Genomic DNA, 13162 nt, shown 5'->3' with positions numbered 1-13162 from the left:
TTGAAGTAAAATAAATTAGAAATTCAACCTACACAGATTTTAATTTGCTTCACAACTACATTAGCTGCTCTCCTATCTGCAATCTGCTAGTGAACAATGTGACCCCTCCCGTTGAACGAAGCAAAAATTACCTCTGACCCACCCAAACAAGTGTCACACTGTTTGTGTATAGATGTCCTCATGTATAGATGGCTTTGTGTATGCATTAAACAATGCAGGCCTGGCTGGAAGAGCCAGGATGATGTTTGGTGGTGTGGCATAGGAAACACAACAGTTTAGGGTCAACAATTTCTGCACAGGTGGGGAGAGTTTTTCTAGACCCCACTTTCAGTGAAAGCCAGAGTGATCATCCATTCATTTAATAAATATTAAGAGATTATTAAGGTTATCACAACGCCCATATTATGGGCATCAAATCTACACTCACTTTCATCTCAGGGACAGAACTTTGTCTCAGAATTAGGCTGAGACTGACCATGCACTGGAAATTTCAGCATTACATGGGTCTGTTCTGGAAAAACAAGAAAGAAGGATAGCTAGAATGAGTGAAACAAGTGTTGAGGACTGTGATAACCAGGGTGATGGAGGAAGGAAATCAAAACCAAATGGGGCTTTTGGCTTTCGGCTCGGGGAGGCAAAGGTGCAACTTTCTTCGGTCGTCCCAAATCCGGGTTCATCTGACACCAGCCACCTGCAATGCCGCCTAAGTTCGGCCCCAACGAGATCAAAGTCGTGTACCTGAGGTGCATGGGTGGCGAAGTCAGTGCCACATCTGCCCTGGCCCTGAAGATCCGCCCACTGAGTCTGTCTCCAAAAAAGGTTGGTGATGACATCGCCAAGGCAACCGGTGATTGGAAGGGTCTACGGATTAGAGTGAAACCGACCATTCAGAACAGACAGGCCCAGATTGAAGTGGTACCTTCTGCCTCTGCCCTGATTATCAAAGCTCTCAAGGAACCACCAAGAAAAACATTAAGCACAGTGGAAATATCACTTTTGATGAGATTGTCAATATTGCCCGACAGATGCGACACCGATCTTTAGCCAGAGAACTCTCTGGAACCATTAAAGAAATCCTGGGGACTGCCCAGTCTGTGGGCTGCAATGTTGATGGCCGCCACCCTCATGACATCATAGATGACATCAACAGTGGTGCGGTGGAATGCCCAGCTAGTTAACTACAAAAGAAAATGTTTCAATAAAGGATCATTTGACAACCAAAAAAAAAAAAAAAAAAAAACCAAATGGGGACAGACACTTTCCCTTTATCCACAACTGACTATGGGTGTCAACAATGCTAGACATAGAATACTAGAGATCCACGTCAGACCCACACAGAACATTAAGGTTTGTTCTGAACCTCATTGTGTTTAATACAGCTACTTGTTAGTTATATGTTCATGTTTCAGGCTGAGCCATTTTAGTCTGATTTTTTTGTCATTAAAAAGACTTGAATTAAAGAATACTTTTGCCCCTGCAAAAAACAGTATGGAGTTTCCTCAAAAAGTTAAAAATTGGGGCACCTGGTGGTTCAATCAGTTAAGCGTCCAACTCTTGATCTCAGGGGGCGTGGAGCCTGCTTAAGATTCTCTCTCTCCCTCTGCCTCTGCCCCCCTTCCACCCCTGCTCATGTGCTCTCTCTCGCTCTCAAAAAAAAAAAAAAAAAAGTTAAAAATAGAACTACCCTATGATCCAGCAATTGCGCTACTGGATATTTACCCAAAGAACACAAAAACACTAATTCAAAGGGATATATGAACCCCTATGGTTATTAGCAGTATTATTTACAATAGTCAAACTAGTGACAGAGCCCAAATGTCCATGGATTGATGAATGGATAAAGAAGATGTGGTGTATATATATTTATATATACTGTGTATGTATATATAAATAATGGAATACTACTCAGCCATAAAAAGAATGAAATCTTGCCATTTGCAATGACATGGATGGAGCTAGAGAGTATAATGCTAAGTGAAATAAGTGAGTCAGAGAAAGACAAAAACTGTATGATCTCACTCATATGTGGAATTTAAAAACAAAACAAATGAGAAAGGGGGAAAAAAGAGAGAGACACACAACCAAGAAACAGACTCTTAACTATAGAGAACAAACTGATGGTTACCAGAGGGGAGGTGGGTTGGGGGATGGGTGAAACAGGTGATGGGGATTAAGGAGAGCACTTGCTGAGATGAGCGCTGGGTGTTGTATGGAAGTGTTGAATCACTATATTGTACACCTGAAACTGATATAACACCGTATGTTAACTAACTGGAATTTAAATAAAAACTTAAATTTCTTTTAGTTTAAAAAATAAAAAAATAAAGAATACTTTCGTATAACATTAAAATTCTCTGTCTAGACCAATAACAGGAGTCAAGATTCTGTTGATTAGAAGAAGCAAGTCAGGTGCGCAGCCCTCTTGCCAGAATGATGCCTCATTACAGCTTTTCCTGCCTGAACAGAACAGCTGCGCTAATGCTCAAACACTTTCCTCGTGGGCTAGTTGGGGAGCCATTCACCCAAAGACCATTTAATTTTATCTTATTTAGAGTTTGAAAAAGCCTGATTATCTGGTTTCTTAGTCCTTAGCAGATCTGAGATAACAAATGAGAAAGAGAATGACACTAACAAAACTTATCGAGCACCCATTATTTCCCAGGCATTGTTCTAAGCAGTTTTATTTCACTTAATCCTCACGACAACCTCATGAGCTAGGTGCTATTATTATCCACCAGGTCACACATGGAGAAAAAAAAAACTGAAGAGCCGAAAAGCTGAGTAACTTGCCCAGGGTTACACGTGACAGATCTGAGGTGTCCCCCCAAAGAGCTGGGCTCCAGACTTACTTTGATCAACAAACTTGATCAAAGTTTTTCTCGTTACTGATAGATTAGAAAAGTTTCTTTCATGTTCACTGCTCACCATTCCCAATGTCATTTCTAGGACTGTTGTCAAACTTGGAAAACATCAAGTTTTTATCATAAACCAACTGTTAAGATGACAGAGCAATTCAAGTTTTCTTGGCAGGGACATAATAAGGTACTCTTTGAATTCATGACACTAACCTATTGCTGGGGCCTTGGAAGCAGCCCGACAAGTGGTAAGCCCTGAAGCTTAAACCTTAATAACTTCATGATAATCCCACTTCTGGGTGAGCAGATAATTTCCAATTTGGATTTGAGGAGCCATAGAAAGCTCAGTAGAAAATATGTGTGTGGTGGCATCAGGAGGTAGTTCCCCATAGTGTTATTTGAAGATTTGGGGAATCACTTGCAGTCTCGACAACTAAACCACACAGCATCAGCAACAACTCAGACGCTTCCTCTGGGGTGATAAATCTCTGCAAACAAACTAAAGGAAGCATTGCATGAATCTGGACCATGTCAGTCAGTAGAAAGAGTGGCCTGAGCTATCACAGAATATTGCCCAAAGGGAAAACATACACTTTCTATTTCCTTTCCCAAGACCTGACTCCTTTAGAGTGGGTTAACAAAAATGCAGAAGACAAGAAGAGTGCATCATAATAGGTGGTTTTCAAAATCACTGCTTCACTTCATTTAGAGGAGACCCAAGAAATATGGTATTATAATAGATGGTGTTTGGAGATCACACCTGATAAAATAGTGTATGGACTTTGGAATCAAGGGGACTTAGAATCAGATCTCATCACCCAGTTTCATAATTTATTAACTCATACTAGCTTTGTTTCATGTATACCCCCAACCCACACCAATCCCCTTCACCTCCGAGCAATTTTTAAAACAAATTCCAGAAATTGTAACTATTAATTGGTAAATTTTCTAGAAGGTAGAGGAAAGGACTAAAAGAAAGAACTTGGGGCACCTGGGTGGCTCAGTTGGCTAAGCGTCTGCCTTCAGCTCAGGTCATGATCCCGGGGTCCTGGGATGGCGTCCCGCATCAGACTCCCTGCTCAGTGGGGAACCTGCTTCTCCCTCTCCCTCTGCAGCTCCCCCTGCTTGTCCTCTCTCTCTCTCTCTAATAAATAAATAAAATCTAAAAGAAAGCACTGGGTGTTATATGCAAACAATGAAACATGGAACACTACATCAAAAACTAATGATGTAATGTATGGTGATTAACATAACAATAAAACGTTTTAAAAATGCAAAAAAAAAAAAGAAAGAAGGGGCCTTTTAAAATCAGCTTGGCTGCTATAACAAAATACCACAAAATGAGGAGCTTATAAGCAACAGAAATTTCTTTCTCACCGTTCCAGAGGCTGGAAGTCTGAGATGAGGGTGCCAGCAGGGTCAGGTTCTGGTGGGAGCCCACCTCCAAGCTGTAGACTGCTGACTTCCAGCTGAGTCCTCACATGGCGGAGAGCAGAGAGAGGAAATAAGCTCTCTCCTGCTCTGACGGCATCAATCCCATCCAGGAGGGCTCCATCCTCATGTCCTCATCTGACCCTGATTATCTCCTACAGGCCCCATCTCCTAATAGCATCACATGGGTAGGGAGTTTCAACATATGAATCTTGAGAGACACAAACATTCAGTCCATAACAACTCTTTAAAAAATAATAATAACCATAATATCTTTCTCATACTTTTGAATTAATAGTAATTCTGTAACATCAAGAAATATCTAGTCATACACTTCCTCTATTGATGCAAAAAAAACAAAACAAAACAAAACCCAGAAAACCAAAAAAGTTAAAAAAAAAAAAAAACCAATGAGCTGACAGTGAAAAAGATTATGTTTAAATCTTCGTTTTGCCCAGTTGATGATCATGACAAATTCTGGACTTTGATTCACCTCTCCTAAAATGAAGAAAATGCCCGGCCCACTTAAATCTCATTTCCTCATCATGGTTATGAAGAGCAAGTTACTTAACTTCTCTGAGCTTTAATATCTCATGTATAAAATGGGAATAATAATAACCACCTTACAAGATAGTTATGAATATTAAAGAAGACGAAACAGATGAAGTACTTGACCTAAGACCACCACTCCAAAAAATTATATTACTTCTCTTTCTCTTTTGAATCCCGAATTCAACTTAAAACAGCACTGCTCCATTTAATAGTGTACAATCCATGCTTTGATTTCCTCTCTCATGTATTCACAACAACCTGGAAAAGTAAACAGCTGAGGTTGTGTGTAATCTAAGGCTCAGAGAGATAGATAGACTTACCCCAAGTACACAGCTGTTAAATGGCAGGACCAGGATTTGATTAGAAAAAGCTCCTGACTTCCCTTTGTTCTTTTGAACCTGTGACATCAAATGAAAGCTAAGCTTTATTCCGAATATTCTGTCCACTAAGTTCATGATGTTTTTTAATTTCTTTAAGATTTTATTTATTTATTTATTTAAGAGTGAGAGAGAGAGCATGAGCGGAGGGAGGGGGGCAGAGGGGGAGGGAAAGGGAGGGCTCCGAGCTGAGCCCTGAGCTCCACGTGGGGCTCGATCTCACAACCCTGAGATCATGACCTGAGCTGAAACCAAGAGTCGACACTTAACCAACTGAGCCACCCAGGCGCCCCTGTTTTTTAATTTCTAAACAAAAATGCCTATATTTTCTCCTAAACAAAACTAGAAACAATTGCCTATAAGAAACAGGGCAACCTGACCAAATGCTCTTTGTAATTAGTGTTTCTATTGTAATTTGGGTTGCAGGTGACATGATACCCTCCGAATATCCTTGATTTTGTGGATTTAGAAGTAAAAAGTCACAGTGTTGTGGCTTCCCACCCCTGCATTAGGAGCCCAAGCATTCACTCACTTCACTCACTCACCATAATGACTTCGGGGCAAATGCTAAGTCCTTCTCAGCTACAAAACCTGTGCAAAAAATCATTTTATAGCTCAGTAGCTGTGTATGTTTGTGTACATGAGCCTTACATGTTTTTCTTAAGCTGGCTTCTAGGTATTTCATGTAATTTGTTGCTATAGTGGGTGAAATTCCCCCCTTTAGATTTTCTCACTGATACTTGCTGATACATAAGTAAATTGTTGCAAGCCTAGTGTAGACCCGGATGAGAGAACAGAAGCTATGTTCTCAACCCTCTCAGGCAATATCAATAACCACGATCCATAAGGCTGCATCAGAATTCAAAATGACCTTGGAAAACTGGAGAAGAGTTGGAAACAAAGAACACAGTGTTGAGTGGGGGCAGGTACAACACAAACAGCAAGGACAAACTAAACCATCAAAAAGAAAAGGCAGAAAGGACCTGTGGCCATACAGATATAGGCCAGCAAACCGTGTAGGGTCAAAGTGAATCATTAGCTGACCATGAAGGAGCAAGGAAGCACTGCACTTCTTTCTGGTATGCAAGGACCATCAGGCCAGTTTCCTTGTGCGTTCAATGCTAATGGATCCTCTACCGGGACATCCGCCAATTCTGACAGCCACTACTTTTTTTTAATCCATTTTATTTCCAAATAAACAGTGATTGATGCCACAGAATAGTAATTTAGCAACCCTCCAAATGTTTTAACTATAAAGGGCAAGGCACATTTTATCCTAGTCCTGTCTCCCACTCAGTAGATGAAGGAGCTCCACCTAAATCTGTAAGTTTGTTTACTATATTAGATACTCAGGGGAAATAACAAACAAACAAACAAACAACAACAACAACAAATATCCCCGGGCGGAACATTTGTGCCTTCTCTTCACACCTGGACCTTATTGGCGAACAACCTTCCTTTCTCACCGTGACCTCTGTTGTTGAAAAAAATCTCCCCATCCACTCTTGGTATCCTGTGTTAGCTACTGCAGTTCCGTTCCTGGCTCCCATTCATGTTAATCCCTTGATGGTATTCTCCCTGCCACCAAAAACTTCTTATACAAAAATTTTCTGAAGTTTAGTAGGCATTAGTCTACACACTGGCAGGCACTATATTTACTGGTTGATACATCAGCTGTGTAAAATATACATTACTTTTTTTTTTCACCCAAAGATATTTTGTTGAAGAGGTTTTTTAATATATTTTTGTAAATTCCAGTGTAATTAACATACAGTTTCAAATGTACTATATGGTGATTCAACAATTCTATACATTACTCAGTGCTCAGCATGGTTAGTGTATTCTTGATCTCCTTTATCTATTCACCCATCCCCCCACCCACCTCCCCTCTGCAACCACCAGTTTGTTCTCTATAGTCAAGAGCCTGGTTTTTTTTGTGAGTTTTTGGACAGCAAAAGCTTTAAGAGCAAAGTAGAGATCTTAGAACCTAAGGTAACATGAGAGCTGTAAAGAAGCATCTAAAGTTAAAAAAAAAAGTAGAAAATGGAATTACAGACAAGATAAAGGAAAGGCTCTATGATTAACAGGACAGTGGCCAAGAGTGGCCATGTACACTGATGACAAAACAAGATAAAACAGGCTCAAACTGTCACTTAAAGTCATGCCATAAATGGCAATGCTTTTAGACAGCAGATTTATTAATCGTTAAAATGGATTGCCACATGAGGTTGTCAAATTTCCTGTTCTGAAAGTATAATTTATTGAATTTTTCTGTTGTGCTGCTTGATTCTAAGAATACTGCCAAGTTCAGTGATCTCGGGCTGTTTTTAAAGACACTATGGCTAAGCTAGCCACAGCTGAGAAGTAAATAATTCACCTTACTCCTGAATACAAACAAAAGGACGTTGTAGTCCAGAGAGTGAGCGCCTGGGAACAATTAGAATGTTTATCTTACAGTGCTTAGTGGAAGAGGGACACAGGGTGTTTATTATACCCGCAACCTCCAGGACTAGTCTGTGGTGTCTGCTGTGTTTCATAAGGGAAGCCAGGCAGAAGCAACTTGGAAGTAAGGTAGGATCTTGTTGGATCAAATGCAAATCTACCTCTTAACCAGCTCTGAGATCAGGCACAGAAGAGATACCCAGCATCTGAAAAACAAGCCTTTACGATTTTCAAACTGATGCTGGTAGAGAGGGACAAATTGACTTAAAGAGGCTTGAGATCAGCTACGTGAGTCTAAGGTTAATATAACCTCTTAGACAAAACACCAAGAACCGGTAGGGAAAGACAATAGCAGTGCTAAAGAGTATAGGAGAGCCTAAAGAATTATTCTATGCTCCATTTAAAAATAAAAAAAAGAGTATAGCTTTTCTTTGATGGTGTACTCAGGATTATTTGAGCTATGGCCTCTTGAACTGCCCTCGGTCAGTATAACATTTTTATTTTCCCCCTCCTAGACTCCCATGATGATGATTACCCAGTTTTTTGTATCACCAGTATATTTTTCCTTTCCTATAATCCTATATTCTTTCTTTTGTAATACGCTTTTTTCTTACTTGAGACCTTTTTCAATTTATTACATCTATGTTAATGACTGCTTCCTATTGTTTTAAAGTGAACTTAATTTCATGAAAATGTGCAGACAGATCCGTAATGAAAACTGAATTTTCCTAAATTGGCTGTCTTATTCTTTTCCCACTTTACTTATATCATTTCTTGACCTGTAAGATCACTATATTAGTGGTACAGAGCAAGAACAGTAAGGAAGGTTGGTTGCAAAATTGGAAATACATGTGGGAGAGTCAGTTGAGTAATTACAGAAGGAATACCTAGAATACCTCTAGTACAGGGGCTTGAGTCAGTGTGCGTTTGAGCAAAACTCCTGCTCCCCTCTTGAAAACAGGGACGTAATATTTTCTTCCTTCAATTTTCTTTTTCAAATTTTTCAGGAGATGTGCTTAGAGTATCAGGTTAATCCTGACCTGGGACAGTAGAGAAGTGCTGCCACGGTGCCTGGGTGGCTCAGTCGGTTAAGCGTCTGCCTTCGGCTCAGGTCATGATCCCAGAGTCCTGGGATCAAGTCCCACATCAGCCTCTCTGATCAGCAGGGAGTCTGCTTCTCCCTCTCACTCTCTCTCACTCTCAAATAAATGAATAAAATCTTTAAAAAAAATTAAAAAAAGAGAGAAATGCTGCCACTTTTTGCATCCTGCTGAGAACAGATCTTTGCACATCGATAAATTATAGGATAAATCAACCTATCTTTTCTACATAGATAATGGTGACACACTTTTGCTCATGTTCACAGGGAGTCCTTGGTTTGGTTAGACTTTAATAGTTTTTGAGATGTTTTATGAAAGCCCCAAATTTTACAGTTAATAAACACTAACAAGACATTATTTTTAGGGCCATTTTCAAAAGATGAAAATAATGCAATATTTAATAGTTCAATGAAATCTAAAACTATTAGATTTGAATCATGGGATTTGGCAGGAAGAGCAAGAGATTATTACACTGAAAAGTTAAACCAGATTGCAAAGGGCCTTGTATGTTATACAAACGGATTGGACTTTATCTGGGAGGTAATAGGGAGCGGACTTAGGAGTGCCAAAATCTTATTTGCATTTTAGAAATGTACCTCCAATGGCAGTGTGAAAGATGGATTACAGGAAAAATGAGACTAGAGACAAAAACCTTTTAGGGAGGCTTTTTCAAAAGCCCCGAAAAGATGACAAACCTCTAAAGGAGGACCCTAATGCAATGGCCATGAGGATTATGAGAAGAAAACTAATCTGAGAGATGTTTGAAAAGTAGGTTCAATACACACTGAGTGATGAGTTAGATGACTAGTAAAACACAGAAGTGAGGACAATTCTGAGTGTCCTGGCTTGATCAGGTGGGTGACTTGTGGTGCCACTAACTGAAGTGGATAATACAAAAGGAAAAGCAGATTTGGGGAAAACAATAAAAATGAGCTTTAAGATATGTAGGGTGTTAGGTAGAAGTACTTTGCTGTTTGTTAGAAATATGGTGTTGATTGGGGGAAGATTTGAGCAGGATATATGCCTAGGTGATCACCTGACTAGTGGGAGTTGGTGAGTTAGTTGGCTGACATGTGGAAAGCTGGGTCCTGACCATTTCCCAGCCCAGCTCACCTGTGTGATACATCACAGCCTCATCGGTAACTGTGACACTATGGTGATTTTTGAGAGATGTGCTCTCAGCACTCTCCCTTTTGAGTGTTGAGAAACAGACTTAGTGACAGAATCCCTGAGGATAGCAATATTTAAGGCACTACTGCTTAAACTTCAGCGTATGTAAGAACACCCAGCAAGCTCACTGGAATGAAGATGCCTGGGACCCACCCCCAGTGACCCAGATCCAGTGTGTGATGTGGGGCTCAGGAATCTGCATGTTGCAAAGGCAACACTTGGTGGGGCGCCTGGGTGGTTCAGTTGGTTAAGCAGCTGCCTTGGGCTCAGGTCATGATGTCAAGGTCCTGGGATCCAGCCCCACATGGGGCTCCCTGCTGAGCAGGGATTCTGCTTCTCCCTCTCCTCCTGCTTGTGCTCTCTCTCGCTATCTCTCTCTCTCTCTCTCAAATAAATAAATAAAATCTTAAAAAAAAAAAAGGCAACACCTGGTGTTTCTTATACACACTGAAGTTTAAGAGGTTCTTTTGGAAGATCTAATAAAAAGGAAGACGAGAGTAGTCAGAACTTCACATATGTGAAGTTTGCCTTAAAAACAACCATGTGGGGCGCCTGGGTGGCCCAGTTGGTTAAGCGACTGCCTTCGGCTCAGGTCATGATCCTGGAGTCCCTGGATCGAGTCCCGCATCAGGCTCCCTGCTCGGCAGGGAGTTTGCTTCTCCCTCTCCCACTCCCCGTTTGTGTTCCCTCTCTCGCTGTGTCTTTCTCTGTCAAATAAATAAATAAAATCTTAAAAAAAAAAAAAAAAACATGTGTTTAACTTGAATCAGATTATTTCTTTTGGTTTTAAAGTTCATGGTTTTAGTCAAAATCTAGAGATTCGTTTTCCTGGAAACGTTTATAACAAATAGATTTGCCTGCTTTGAATCATAAGAGCCTATTTCCCTAGGCTGAACAAGGGGAAAATAAAAAGTTCAAAACAAAACAAAAAAGTGAGAAGCAACTGGTTTACAAAATTTGAAAATGACTAATTTAAAATTGTGGATCATTATATTTAATGGAAAGGGTCTTGGACTAAAATTCAGAAAATTTGCATTATTTGGCATTACTACGAACTTTGAGCAAGTCCTTTGAAATTTCTAGGCCTTCCTGTTCCCATTTATCACGAGAAAAGAGTTGGGCTGGAAACATAAGATTCTGGATAAGATTGATGTGTGGTCTTTTAACTTGTATATTAGGCTGAGCCAAATGAAAGATAGCAATTTCATGTGGTTGATGGCAATTTCATGTGGTTCAACATATCTAGGACAGAGCTGACCCTTTAGGCACGACCAGTCCAGGGGCTTTATCCCACTCCATTACATAGTCAGCTTGCTTCATTTTGTCCAACTCCAACTTGCCTTTCCCCAAGGCCAAAGCAGACCCACGTTCACGTCATTCAGACTCTGTGATTTCCATGGACAATAACCCTTTTCACCTCTGAATTGAAAAATCCTGGGGCAGGACTCAGGTTGACATAGCTTGGATCATAGCCTCACTTCAGCCAAATGATTCCATCAGAGTACTATTACTGACTGAAAATGGGTCATTTTCCTACCCCACTGCCCAGAAGGGTAGAATAGTGTGAATGACAGCCGTCAGTTCCCTAAGGAGGTGTGGTGCTGGACAGACGAAAACTAGATATTCCCTACACGTCTGGATGTCTCTGGCTGTGTTGTGATTTAAAATATACTTTATTCATTGGAAGGAGATATTTTGACTAAACTAAACCAGAAGGAAGATTTGGGTTCAACATCTTTGTGACTCAGGAAGCTATTTTCTTCTTTTGAACCCATTTTCTCATCCAAAAAATGTATTATAAACACCTCAAAGAGTTACTATACAATTATATAAAACCATGTGTGTGAAACTTCTTTGAAAATTGTAAAGCACTGTAGAAGTTAAGAAATCTTTCATTCAATAAGCATGTATTGAATGCCTACTGTGGGTACGGGCTGAGAATATTAAGACGAATACAATATGAGATTGTTGCCCTTTACAACATCACATAAGATCTGGATAACATTCAGTATGTGAATAAGCTCAGTGCATCTTAACTTTTTAAATATTTGAAGTAGACCAAATACTTAACAATTGAGTCAGAGAGTACAGTAGTTTAACAAATGCAGGGATAGCTTATATACTATAGAATAGAGATATGACTCAAAATTTGAATGTAATATGAACTTCTTTAAGGTTTATTTATATTTTTAGTAATCTCTTCCCTCAACGTGGGGTTCAAACTCACAGCCCCAAGATCAAGAATTGCATGCTCTTCCAATTGAGCCAGCCAGGTGCCACTTAAAATGAATTTCTTTAAAGCAGACCTTTCACGTATTTTACCTCTATACTTGCCACAGCACGAGGTCAGGTTCTGCTTACCTTTTGAACAAATGATTTCTTCCCCAAGTTTAACATTGATTGCCTTAATACCAGCTTTTTTCAAAACTGATCCTGTGGCTAGTACTCTACTGAATGTTTCCTATCCCTATACACACTTAAACCTGAATACAGCAATTCTTACCCCATAGTCTCCCTCACACGCTATCTTTAAACTATTTCCAAACAATTCAATTTTGAACTTGATTCATGTTCATTTTTCTTTTTATCTTTTCTTGGCACAATTCTCCTATTAAATTGTGTTGTCCCACCCAGGCTCATGCTTGGAAAAGAGTTGATAAAACTGAGATTTGTCTGTGAAATGATCTCACAGTTCTCCAGCCATTCTGAATTTAAATTACCCGTTATCACTGGGGGCAGTCAAACTGATTTCTCATAGTGGTTTACATTCCCATCATCCTGCAATACATTTTGAGATATGACTTTTTGAAAATCTTAACAAGATTAAACGACAAATTATGAGAGACTTTTCAGGAACTTCCTGCTAAAAAAAAATACTTGCTTGCTATGCACACAAGTTTATATGCCAGTCGTAGGTTTATTCAGCACGAACTGGCCACATTGCAGTAAGTTCCTGCTCCACCACAACTGTCTAAAATTCCCAAAACGAAGTCTGGCTTAGTGGTCAGAATGCCACTACTTATTGCTGGTAGGTTATACCTATTACTCTCAGTTTTGTCATGAGTTCTTGAAATTCTTTGACTGGCTTTGTTTATTCATTTCTTTCATCAGCAAATATTTACTGAAAGTTTACTATATGCCAAGTGCTGTTTTTGGCTAGGTTGGGTACAAAATTAATAAGGCGCGGTTTTTGCCTTCAAGGCCCTTACAAAGTGAAAGAGACAAAACTAAAAAG

The 13162-nt window shown here is 39.8% G+C and overlaps 1 long non-coding RNA gene and 1 pseudogene across 2 annotated transcripts in view; one reads left to right on the top strand and one right to left on the bottom strand.

Moving 5' to 3' along the window:
• The window catches only part of LOC123859427 (uncharacterized), a 114713-nt gene extending 110338 nt beyond the window's left edge, over positions 1–4375 (bottom strand). The window contains exon 1 of the long non-coding RNA XR_006794468.3: positions 4233–4375. This is a non-coding gene — a long non-coding RNA (uncharacterized LOC123859427). The remainder of the gene's footprint in view (positions 1–4232) is intronic.
• LOC123859426 (large ribosomal subunit protein uL11-like) lies at positions 682–1244 on the top strand (annotated as a pseudogene). The gene has a single exon (XR_006794467.3). The product of XR_006794467.3 is annotated as a large ribosomal subunit protein uL11-like (transcript).
• Positions 4376–13162: the final 8787 nt, after the last annotated feature.

The sequence above is a fragment of the Mirounga angustirostris genome, unplaced genomic scaffold (assembly GCF_029215605.1).
Source record: "Mirounga angustirostris isolate CCGP_5_RB_7025 unplaced genomic scaffold, mMirAng1.0.hap1 SCAF_4, whole genome shotgun sequence".
NCBI classification, from domain to species: Eukaryota; Metazoa; Chordata; class Mammalia; order Carnivora; family Phocidae; genus Mirounga; species Mirounga angustirostris.
The sequence above is the reverse complement of the archived record's forward strand: the minus strand, read 5'-3'. Positions and strand labels throughout refer to the sequence as shown.